Source organism: Centropristis striata, chromosome 7, assembly GCF_030273125.1.
Source record: "Centropristis striata isolate RG_2023a ecotype Rhode Island chromosome 7, C.striata_1.0, whole genome shotgun sequence".
In the NCBI taxonomy this organism is placed as follows: Eukaryota; Metazoa; Chordata; class Actinopteri; order Perciformes; family Serranidae; genus Centropristis; species Centropristis striata.
Genome location: NC_081523.1, coordinates 3,918,091 through 3,930,214, shown reverse-complemented (window position 1 = coordinate 3,930,214; position 12,124 = coordinate 3,918,091). Strand labels below are relative to the sequence as shown.

At 34.5% G+C, this 12,124-nt stretch overlaps 1 long non-coding RNA gene across 1 annotated transcript; it reads right to left on the bottom strand.

Annotated features, from left to right (window-relative positions):
- Positions 1 to 1,043: 1,043 nt before the first annotated feature.
- Positions 1,044 to 11,895, bottom strand: LOC131975308 (uncharacterized). The gene is made up of 2 exons (XR_009394710.1): positions 11,805 to 11,895; positions 1,044 to 1,370 (listed from the first exon to the last, which is right to left on the bottom strand). It is a non-coding gene; the product is annotated as an uncharacterized LOC131975308 (long non-coding RNA).
- Between the last annotated feature and the right edge of the window lie 229 nt (positions 11,896 to 12,124).

Below are 12,124 nucleotides of genomic sequence, written 5' to 3'. Positions count from 1 at the left end.
GCTACAGAGCTAACTGTTAGCCTGTTAGCACATACACACTGTACTGCTACAGAGCTAACTGTTAGCCTGTTAGCACATACACACTGTACTGCTACAGAGCTAACTGTTAGCCTGTTAGCACATACACACTGTACTGCTACATAGCTAACTGTTAGCCTATTAGCACATTCACACTGTACTGCTACAGAGCTAACTGTTAGCCTGTTAACACATACACACTGTACTGCTACAGAGTTAACTGTTAGCCTGTTAACACTGTGCTACTGTGCACGTCGTTCTGTGACGGCAGACTGCTCTATGAAAAGGCAGAAAATCACTTTGCCTTCGCGAGATCAATATGAACGCCATGAGGCGAAGAGCAATATAGCAATATAGCAGGATTTGCATATGAAAGGGGCTTATGTTTATTGTCGCTTGTGACTACTTGCTACTTTGCCGGCTTTTACAAATGGTGCATGTTGTTTTGGCGTTGAGTACTATGTCACATCCTGCTTAGCGTTCTATCCAATCAGCAACCAGGCTTTTTTTTTTTAGGGGAGAAAAAAGACCCTGCTCTTCTACAGGGACGGAAGAAATCCGGTCAAACGACCACTAGAGCTGCTCACATTCAAATTGGGGGCGTTTCGGCCTCATTGCGGGTATTCGACTGTAATGGAAACACCCGTATTTACTCAGGAATCTTTTCTTTAAGGTATAAAAACATAAATACAATTCTAAGTAATAATTTAGATGCTGTATTTATGATGTGATCTTCATTTATCCAGATCTTCCTCTGGATCCTACAGTGCCAGAGGCTTAAACTCTCTCCATCAGACCTGCTGGGACATGCACGTTCTGACTTCTTTATAAATATATATCCAGGGAGCCACAACATCAAACTCTGAGGAAAAACCTTCAAAAGCAGAAACCGTCTGTTCCGTCTGATGGAAAACTCAGTTGTGATGGTGTCATTTGTAATACATTCAAAGCCTGTATTACCCCGCTATTCATCTGCTGACAGGTTTCCGCTGCAGAAAAGAAAAGACTCACACATGAGCTGAATGCCATCTCTGAGAGGTGTGCTGACATAAGTCGGCCCGGTTCTATTTTTATTCTGACTCAAATAACACGAGTTACAGGAAGGAACATCTCTGAGAATCCATCCGAACGGCCAAACATGCCTGAAATTGTCACAGTGATGCGTTTTCCAGAGGTTGAGCCGTACAGCTGGGATAAGTTTGTTCAGGCAAATTGCTGTGCGAGTCCATCAGTGAAATGTAGACAGGGCTGGCTGGGAGCCAGAGCATAGCAGGCCCACTGCAGTCATCAAGAGGAATTCACTTTTACAGTCAGAGCGCTGAGCGGGGAATAATTATGTGACCAGTAGAAACCTGTTGGTGGGAGAAAGGGAAACACACAGTGGTAGTGACAGTTAAACACGCCAGAGAAACACTTTTATTCATTAACCCTCTATGGCAGTAGTTCTCAACCTTTTTGAGTCGCGACCCCCAATTTCACATGCATGTTGTCCGCGACCCCCGCTCACTGAACAGAATCTCACACGCACAGTTCAGATCACCCAGAAAAGAAACAAAATGACCAAAAAAGACACAAAATGACCAAAAAAGACACAAATTGACCAAAAGAGTAACAAAATTACCAAAAAAAAGGAAACAAAATGACCAAAAAAGACACAAATTGACCACAAAATGATCAAAAAAGACACAAACTGATCAAAAAAAGACACAAAATTAAAAACAAACAAAAAAACAACACAAAATGACCAAAAAAAAACAACATTAAGTGATCAAAAAGACTAAAACACATTAACACATGAACACTTTAACACAGTGGAGACAGAGCTGACTTCCAAAATAATTTGGCGACCCCCAGAAATCATCTCGCGACCCCAATTGGGGAATAGCTGCTCTATGGTATGCATTATGATGCCAGTTAGGAAAAAAATGTTTGGAGTGTTTTTTTGTCTTAAAATAGACTAAATAAACCTAATCTGAAGAAATTTTAGAATGATTTTTTTTTTTTGGGGGGGGGGGGGGGTTTGGGGTTTGGGGTTTGTTGCCCGTAGGCAACATTGAACCATAACGGTAATAACATAATTTATTTAATAAACATGTGAAAAAGATTCAGTAGCTTCAACAGGGTACAATATATAACATTTTAAATTAAAAAAACATTTTAAAAGGAACTTTTTAAAGCAATTTCTTGTCTGAAGGCCTACCATTGAACCAACAATTTAAATTAATGTCTTGAACAGTCTAAGTGTATGAAACCATCAAAAATGAAGGTTTACTCACCTATCAGTAGGAATATATTTTTTCTAGATGGAAAAGGGCCAGAAAATGACGTTTTGAGTGATTTTTTTGTGGCGCAAAATGGCAAAGCTGTTTCCTTTGGAAAAGTCTGCAAAATAGGGTTTCAATATGGCCGCCTGGAGGTCATGTGACGGATTAAATCATTGCTATTGGTTCCCTAGACTCTTCCCTCTTTTTTAAAGTATCGCATCACTCAAAAAGATGCATTGTAGAAATTTGACAGGCCAAAAATGGGTATGTTGCCTGAGGGCAACACTGTACCATAGAGCAGAGGTTCTCAACCTTGGGGTCGGGACCCCAATTGGGGTCGCGAGATGATTTCTGGGGGTCGCCAAATAATTTTGGAAGTCAGCTCTGTGTTAAAGTGTTCATGTGTTAATGTGTCTTAGTCTTTTTGGTCAATTTGTGTCTTTTTTGGTAATTTTGTGTCTTTTTTTGGTAATTGTGTGTCTTTTTTTGGTGATTTTGTGTCTTGTTTGGTGATTTTGTGTCTTTTTTTTGGTGATTTTGTGTCTTTTTTGATCATTTGGTGTCTTTTTTGATCATTTTGTTTCTTTTTTTTTGTCATTTTGTGTCTTTTTTTGTGCCATTTTGTGTCTTTTTGGTCATTTTGTTTCCTTTTTTAGTAATTTTGTGTCTTTTTTTGTCATTTTGTGTCTTGTTTAGTCATTTTGTGTCTTTTTTTTGTCATTTTGTGTCTTTTTTGGTAATTTTGTTTTCTTTTTTTGGTCATTTTGTGTCTTTTTGGTCATTTTGTGTCTTTTTTGGTCATTTTGTTTCCTTTTTTTGGTGATCTGAACTGTGCGTGTGAGATTGTGTTCAGTGAGCGGGGGTCGCGGACAACATGCATGTTAAATTGGGGGTCGCGACTCAAAAAGGTTGAGTCGTGACCCCTCTACTGCTATAGAGGGTTAATGTCGAGAAATGTGTCAACTCACCAGTGTTCCTATCACTTGTCTTTATCCTCAGAGTGCTGAGAAAAAAAGGGCGACTTTCCCAGAAACTCCCTCATCACAAGTTTTAATGCTCGATTCTGTTGTTTTTCTGAGTTGAAACAAGGTTTTTTTTTTCTGCACATCTTCCAGCAACGTGCAGCTGAATCAGCTCAAGGACAGAAAGGCTCAGAGGGACAGGAAGGGACGGATTCACATGTAACATTTCAACATCGCCGTGTCTTCATCACGCTCAAAATGGACAAAAATGACAAATATATACAGTCCAACTAGCAGGTGTGCAATTCTCACTGGATACTTTGTTGAACAAGCTTTTAGAATTTACATTAAAGTTGATCCAAGTGGGAGAAAGTGGGAGAGTCAATAGTCGAAAAGTGCCAAAAAGAACAGATATATCTCTTAAAGTTACAAAGTTAAAATGCAAAAGTACTGCACCCATCACATGGAACAAAACAAAGACAATTCTGTTTAAAATCCAGTATTGCCATCTTTATTAAGAGCAAAAATTTGAGTTTTTAACTTAATTTCTTGTTCATTTTAATGCCTGGTACAACTAAAGGTACATTTGTTTGGACAAATACAATGATAACAATAAAAATAGCTGATAAGAGTTTAATTTAAGAGCTGATATCTGGACATTTAACATGATTTTATTGATAATAACCACAATCATTATCAAGAAAACCATGTTAAATGTCTAAATATCAGCTCTTGAATTAAACTCTCATGAGCTGTTTTGTTGTTGTTATCATTATGTTAATCCAAACAAATGAACCTTTAGTTGTACCAGGCATTAAAATGAACAAGAAATAGAAGAAAACAAGGGTCTAATAATTTTTTTATTATTATTAAATACATTAAAGTTGATCCAAAGGTGGGAGAGTCCATAGCCGAAAAGTTGCAAAAACAACAGATATATCTCGTAACCCTTAATAGGACACTCATTGAAATATTTGCAAATTCCAAATTTCAACCCTAGAGAATATTGGAGGATATTACATACAGCCAGAATGTGTAAAAAAAACATACGGACCAAGAGGAGGGAGGTAATATTTTGAGAAAAAAGTTTACTAGATTAAAGTGGCAAATCTAGGAGAAAAAAATGTGCAGATTTATGAGATTTAAAGTGGTGAATCTGGGAGAAAAAACGTTTTTTTTTTTTTCACTTTTTCTCATAAATCTGCAACTTTTTTCATGCAGATTTACCACTTTAAATCTCTTAAATCTGCTACTTTTTTTCTTGTAGATTTGCCACTTTAATTTAGTAAATTTGCAACTTTTTTCTCTAAATATTACAAATCCATGTGGTTCTACGACCTCACAGAGAGACATGGGGACCCCATTTTGATATCCACTGAAGTTACCAAATATAGTTCTTCGCCCGATAAAGGGTTAATGTTACAATGTTAAAATGCAAAAAGTACTGCACCCATCACATGGAACAAAAGAAAGACAATTCTGTTTAAAATTCAGTATTGCCAAGGGGCTCATCTGTGTTCAGAGCAAAAATCTGACTTTTTAACATATTTTTTTGTTCATTTTAATGGCTGGTACAACTAAACGTACATTTGTTTGGACAAATATAATGATAAAGACAAAAATAACTCATAAGACTTTAATTTAAGAGCTGATATCTAGACATTTAACATGGTTTTATTGATAATAACCACAATCATTTTCAAGAAAACCATGTTAAATGTCTAGATATCAGCTCTTAAATTAAGCTCTTATCAGCTGTTTTTGTTGTTATCATTATATTTATCCAGACAAATGTATATTTAGTTGTACCAGCCATTAAAATGAACAAGAAATTGAAACAAACAAGGGTATAATCATTTTTTCGATGCCTGTATAGTCAACTTAGAACAGGTGTGCAATTCTCACTGGATACTTTGTTGAACAAGCTTTAAAAAACCACACTTAAAGTTGATCCAAAGGCTGGAGAGTCCATAGCCAAAAAGTGCCAAAAAGAACAGATATATCTCTTAAAGTTACAAAGTTAAAATGGAAAAAGCACTGCACCCATCACATGGAACAAATGAAGGAAATTTTTCTGTTCAAAATTCAGTATTGCCAAGGGGCTCATCTGTGTTCGGAGCATAAATCTGACTTTTTTAACTTTGGAAAATGTAAAAAAAAAAAAAAATCAATGCTGCCCCCGCGACCCGGCCCCGGATAAGCAGGGGAAAATGGATGGATGGTACTTTCTTTAGACTGTTACTTTATCTACTATTGTACTGCATCTGTGTATTCCTTGCAATTGTGATCACCGCTACATTTGATGTAATTTGTATAATAAATAACAGAGAATAGTGAGGCAATTCTGGCATGAGTCAGAATCGACCAAACGGCTCCAAAAGCTCGTCAGAGTGAGTTTCTACTGGAGTTCAAGTTCAATTCTGAAGTCTTTTGCTCCAAGTTCTCATCAAAACTGGCCACAATTTCTAACAGGAATCCAGAACATAACTAAATGAGTGTGGGCTTCTTGGGAAACAACATGAATCTGTTTAATGTCAGTTATATCGAGTATGATAAAATAATGTGAAGTCAATTAATCACAGCTGAAAACAAAGATGGTTATGGTTTCGTTTGTCAGCCCCAACGATTTCAAATCTTATGACAGATGTTATGAGACATTTAGAGCTGGAGAAAATCAGATTCTTACTGAAAATTTGGCAGCGATTTATTGATTATTTTAACCAGAGCACAAAGTCTGAGGGCAAGTTATAGAAGTGCTCTTAGTAGAAGGAAAGAACTTTTATTATTTTATTATTTTATTTTTATTCCTGTCTCTGTTTATTTTTATAATTTTTTTTTTACTTTTGAAGAGTGTATACATATTTGGGAACATATGTATATATATAATTATTTAATTGTAATTATTTAAAAAAGACACAAAATGACCCAAAAAAGACACAAAATGACCAAAAAAAATACACATAATTACTAAAAAAAATTTTTTAAAAGACCCAAAATGACCCAAAAAAGACACAAAATTATTTTTAAAAAGACACAAAATGACCAAAAAAAGACCCAGAATTACTAAAAAGGACATGAAAGTATTACAAAAAGACACAAAATTAACAAAAAAGACAGAGAATTACCAAAAAAGACACACAATTATTTAAAAAAAGGCACAAAATTACCAAAAAAAGACACAAAATTACCAAAAAAGATACAAAATGACCCAAAAAAAGAAACAAAATGACCAAAAAAATACACAAAATTACAAAAAAAGACACAATTTATTTTTTTTAAAAAGACTCAAATTTAAACTTTCATATCAAGGTGGGGGCCACAAAATATCGCCACGAGGGCCACAATTGGCCCGCGGGCCGCAAGTTTGAGACCCATGTTCTAACACAAATATGTTAAAATTCTGTTGCATCATACAGCTTAAATCACTTTAACGTGAATTATAATAATCAAGAACAAACGTATGACTCCAGTCCTGTAACTGATCTCAGCATGAACCTTGTCTGGAGTTCAGATCAGGCAGAAAAAAGAAAGAGTGAGATAATTCCTGCTGTTATTATTTTGAAGAGGCCACATGAGGCTTTTCACACCGACGAGCTAACACAAGCCGTGCTGCAGGGAAGTGCTCACCAGATGCTCAATACAGCTCTAAGTGAGCGTGAATACAATGTTTTTAGTTTTCATATTTTCTCCTTTCGGCCGCGTTGAAAGGTTTTCACTTCACTGCAGCAGCACGTACCCAAACCCCTCGTTTTCTTTCAGAAAGAGTCAAAGCAGTGGGAATGTTTTCACGTTCATCTCTCGGTCTTTTATCGCCACATCTGCACGTCTGCATGGATCAAAACGCTACAAATGTGGTGAAACATTTGAACGCAAATGTCCTTTTTTGAATCCAAAATGTCTTCTTTTTGTGTCTTTTTTAGTCATTTTGTGTCTTTTTTTAGTAATTTTATGTATTTTTTGGTCATTTTGTGTCTTTTTTTAGTCATTTTGTGTCTTTTTGTAGTAATTCTGTGTCTCTTTTTGGTCATTTTGTGGGTTTTTTTGGTCTTTATTTAGTCATTTTGTGTCTTTTTTTTTTTTACTAATTCTGTGTCTCTTTTTGGTCATTTTGTGTCTTATTTAGTCATTTTGTGTCTTCTTTTAATTAATTCTGTTTCTCTTTTTGGTAATTTTGTGTCTTTTTTTGGTAAATTGACGTATTTTTTGGTCATTTTGTGACTTTGTTATTTTATTTTGTGTATTTTTTTGGTCATTTTGTGTCTTTTTTAGTCATTTTGTGTCTTTTTTGGTCATTTTGTGTCTTGTTTCAGTAATTCTGTGTATTTTTTTGGTCATCTTGTGTCTTTTTTGTGTCTTTTTTAGTCAATTTTTGTCTTTTTTTGGTCATTTTGTGTCTTTTTTTTGTCATTTTGTGTCTTTTTGTAGTAATTCTGTGTCTCTTTTTGGTCATTTTTATGTGTTTTTTTGGTCATTTGTGTCTTTTTTTAGTCATTTTGTGCCTTTTTTTTTACTAATTCTGTGTCTCTTTTTGGTCATTTTGTGTCTTATTTAGTCATTTTGTGTCTTTTTTTAGTAATTCTGTGTCTCTTTTTGGTAATTTTGTGTCTTATTTAGTCATTTTGTGTCTTTTTTTTTGTAATTCTGTGTCTCTTTTTGGTAATTTTGTGTCTTTTTCTGGTAATTTTATGTATTTTTTGGTCATTTTGTGACTTTTTTTTGTTATTTTGTGTATTTTTTTGGTCATTTTGTGTCTTTTTTAGTCATTTTGTGTCTTTTTTTGGTCATTTTGTGTCTTGTTTTAGTAATTCTGTGTTTCACGTTCATCTCTCGGTCTTTTATCGCCACATCTGCACATCTGCATGGATCAAAACGCTACAAATGTGGTGAAACTTGCAATTCCACAACATTTGTTGTTTTGATGTTATGATAAAATGTTATGTTGTGATGTTGTATGTGATCGTAAGTGTTTGTATATGTATTTTGTATATTGTACGTGGTTTTTTTTTTTTGTTTGTTTGTTTTTTGTTTCGTAATTCTCAGCTTTTTTTACATCATGGCCCGGGGACGACAGATGAAAACTAGCCTTCTGGCTAACTCTGGCTTTTTTAACCATGTGTAATCATGTGTTTTATGAAATTGCACTGTCCCCTTTTAAATAAACTAATAAATAAAATACATTTATTTTCAATTGAAAAAAAAAGGTCATTTTGTGTATTTTTTGGTTATTTTGTGTATTTTTTAGTCATTTTGTGGCTCTTTTTGGTAATTTTGTGTCTTTTTTTGGTAATTTTGTGTCTTTTTTGGTCATTGTATGTCTTTTTTGGTCATTTTGTGTCTTTTTTGGGTCATTTTGTGTATTTTTTTGGTAATTTTGTGTCTTTTTTGGTCATTGCATGTCTTTTTCGGTCATTTTGTGTCTTTTTTCGGTCATTTTGTGTCTTTTTTGGGTCATTTTGTGTATTTTTTTGGTCATTTTGTGTCTTTTCTGGTCATTTTGTATATTTTTTTGGTCATTTTGTGTCTTTTTTGGTCATTTTGTGTATTTTTTTAGTCATTTTGTGTCTCTTTTTAGTCACTTTGTGTCTTTTTTGGTCATTTTGTGTCTTTTTTGGTCATTTTGTATATTTTTTTGGTCATTTTGTGTCTTTTTTGGTCATTTTGTGTATTTTTTTAGTCATTTTGTGTCTCTTTTTAGTCACTTTGTGTCTTTTTTGGTCATTTTGTGTCTTTCTTTGTCATTTTGTGTCTTTTTTGGTCATTTTGTGTCTTTTTTTAGTCCTTTAGTCCAACATAAAATGTGATTTTGAATCTTTTTTTTACTTTCCAAACACTATCATGCTCAATAAAGAATTTGAAATGTTGCAAATGTGAACAAAGGCATCAAATCTATTCAATTCTGTTGGTGGATTTGGTCTAAAGTGGCGTTTATAACGTGCAAAGCAGGAGAAAATTCATGTTTTCATGTCTTTTTAATGAAACTTTTAACCCTAAATGGTTGCAGCAGACTCGCTGACAGCACCGATTTTGCGTTTCTTCATGTTAGTTTTAAAATATTCCGAGTTAACAGCAACATGGTGTGACTTAACGGGGAACAGGTGGACCTCCTTAAGCTGTAAGAAAATAGCAAAAGCATAACAAGGCCCCTGTGGTTTCCTAAGTGTGCCCTCATTTACCATATATACCCGCATATATCAGGGTTATAATCATTAACAACCAGTTCAGCAGGAGTTCAGTGTGCACCGTGAAGCCTGTGGAAGCCTGTTCTGAACGGGATATTTTGGTTTTCCCCCAAACCACACGAGAGAGACTGACCAAATGTTATGGTTTACTTGTTTCACAGAGCTCAATGGGAACTATTTCCTTTCACTGCGGAGAGAAATCAAACGGGATTGAGTTGCAAATAATGGCTTATTTCTCAGCAGTTTCTCTTGTGGCTAAAGCCCGGTGCTGAAAATTTCCCCCCGAATTGCAAACGATTTAACATGCATGACACATATTTGAGTTTTAAGAAGGAAAAAAAAAAAAAAGAGGTGCTCCTGCAGGCGCCATTGTCCCGCTTTGCCCCAAAATAACGATTAAGGCTTCTATCAAATATCAGCGGGGAACTTAAGTGTCTCCACGGCGTCGCATTGTCTTGTGCACGCCTCACCTCGGTGCAGAAACGTGATCCTTTCAAGTGTTAATGTGACTCCATGCAGACAGATTAAAGACAATAATAATATATTATAATTTGATCATTTGACAGTGTCTAACTGGTTTCAGATCATTGTCTAAGTGGAATTATTTAATTATTATTATGGAATTATCTTTCTGGATGCATTTTTCCGTTTTCCTTCTAACTCAGGGGTCTCAAACTCAAATTACCTGGGGGCCGCTGGAGGAAGTATCAAAATGACACAAAATGACCAAAAAAAGACAGAATTACTAAAAAAAAAACACAAAATCATTACAAAAAGACACAAAATTATTACAAAAAGACACAAAATTACCAAAAATTATACAAAATTACAAAAAAAAGAAACAAAATTACCCAAAAAAGACAAAGAATTACCAAAAAACACACAAAATTATTTAAAAAAGACACAAAATGACCCAAAAAATACACAAAATGACTAAAAAAGACAAAATTACCAAAAAAAGTAATTAAAGGGACCTTCCACTCCTTTATTAACATATATATTTATATATATATATATATATATATATATATATATATATATATATATATATTTAGAACACATCGTCGTCTAAGTGGAATTATTTCATCTTTCTGGATGCATCTTTCCGTGTTCCTTCTAACTCAGGGGTCTCAAACTCAAATTACCTGGGGGCCGCTGGAGGGAGTATCAAAATGACCAAAAAAAGACACAATATGACAGGAAAAAAACCTAAATTGCTTAAAAAAGACATAAAAAGAGGTGCTCCTGCAGGCGCCATTGTCCCGCTTTGCCCCAAAATAACGATTAAGGCTTCTATCAAATATCAGCGGGGAACTTAAGTGTCTCCGCGGCGTCGCATTGTCTTGTGCACGCCTCACCTCGGTGCAGAAATGTGATCGTGCCAGAAAAAAAAACATCCATGCAACAACATCTAGAAGGTAACCATTAGACTTTTTAACTATATGGAGTCTTGGGCTATTTTCTGTCCATTTTTGAGTCCAAAATGTCTTTTTTGGTCATTTTGTGTCTGTTTTTGGTAATTTTATGTATTTTTTGGTCATTTTGTGTCTTTTTTTTGCTATTTTGTGTATTTTTTTTGGTCATTTTGTGTCTCTTTTACTCATTTTGTGTCTTTTTTGGGTCATTTTGTGCCTTTTTTTTAGTCATATTGTGTCTTTTTTTTAGTAATTCTGTGTCTCTTTTTGGTCATTTTGTGTCTTTTTTTGGTCATTTGTGTCTTTTTTTAGTCATTTTGTGTCTTTTTTTACTAATTCTGTGTCTCTTTTTGGTCATTTGGTGTCTTATTTAGTCATTTTGTGTCTTTTTTTAGTAATTCTGTGTCTCTTTTTGGTAATTTTGTGTCTTTTTTTTGTAATTTTATGTATTTTTTGGTCATTTTTTGTCTTTTTTTTTGTTATTTTGTGTATTTTTTTTGTAATTTTGTGTCTTTTTTAGTCATTTTGTGTCTTTTTTTGTAATTTTGTGTCTTTTTTTAGTCATTTTGTGTCTTTTTTAGTAATTCTGTGTCTCTTTTTGGTCATTTTGTGTTTTTATTGTAATTTTGTGTCTTTTTTTTTTAGTAATTTTGTGTCTTTTTTGGTCATTTTGTGTCTTTTTTTAGTCCTTTAGTCCAACATAAAATGTGATTTTGAATCTTTTTTTTTTTTTTTTAATTTTGCAAATCTAACATATAAGAGGGTTCCATCCAGTTCTATCATTTGATACAAAATCTATTTGAGCTTGTCTCCAGTTTTACTTGGTATATCATCATCAAACTGAAACTGGCCTCATGGAGTTTACAGCCAGAACTTTAGAGGTAAATTTACAGTAGGGCTCCACGCTGCTTTGTTTTCTAGTCTGGATTTGGAGCTTTTTGCAGACTCCAGAGGGTTAAAACTTACAGTCACCTTTCCACGTGCTGCTGCTCTCATATCCCTCTTTTGTCCTCTCAAAGGGGCACAATCTGAGGAATTTCAACAGCCAGGCAATCCTAAAGAATGACACCACTTTTTAAAAGAAATTACACTTAAACAAACACTCTTAAAAAGCTGAGTGCACTCGTCTTCAGACGGGCCTTAAGAGTTCCTCCCCTGTGCAACAATTACCCCTTTTAGGATTGGCTAATCCTGAAATATGGGCCTGTGACTAATGGCGGAATTTAGCAAGAAATCAGCTCCAGTTTCAGCGAGCTTTATTGACTCTAATGCATGATGCAGATACC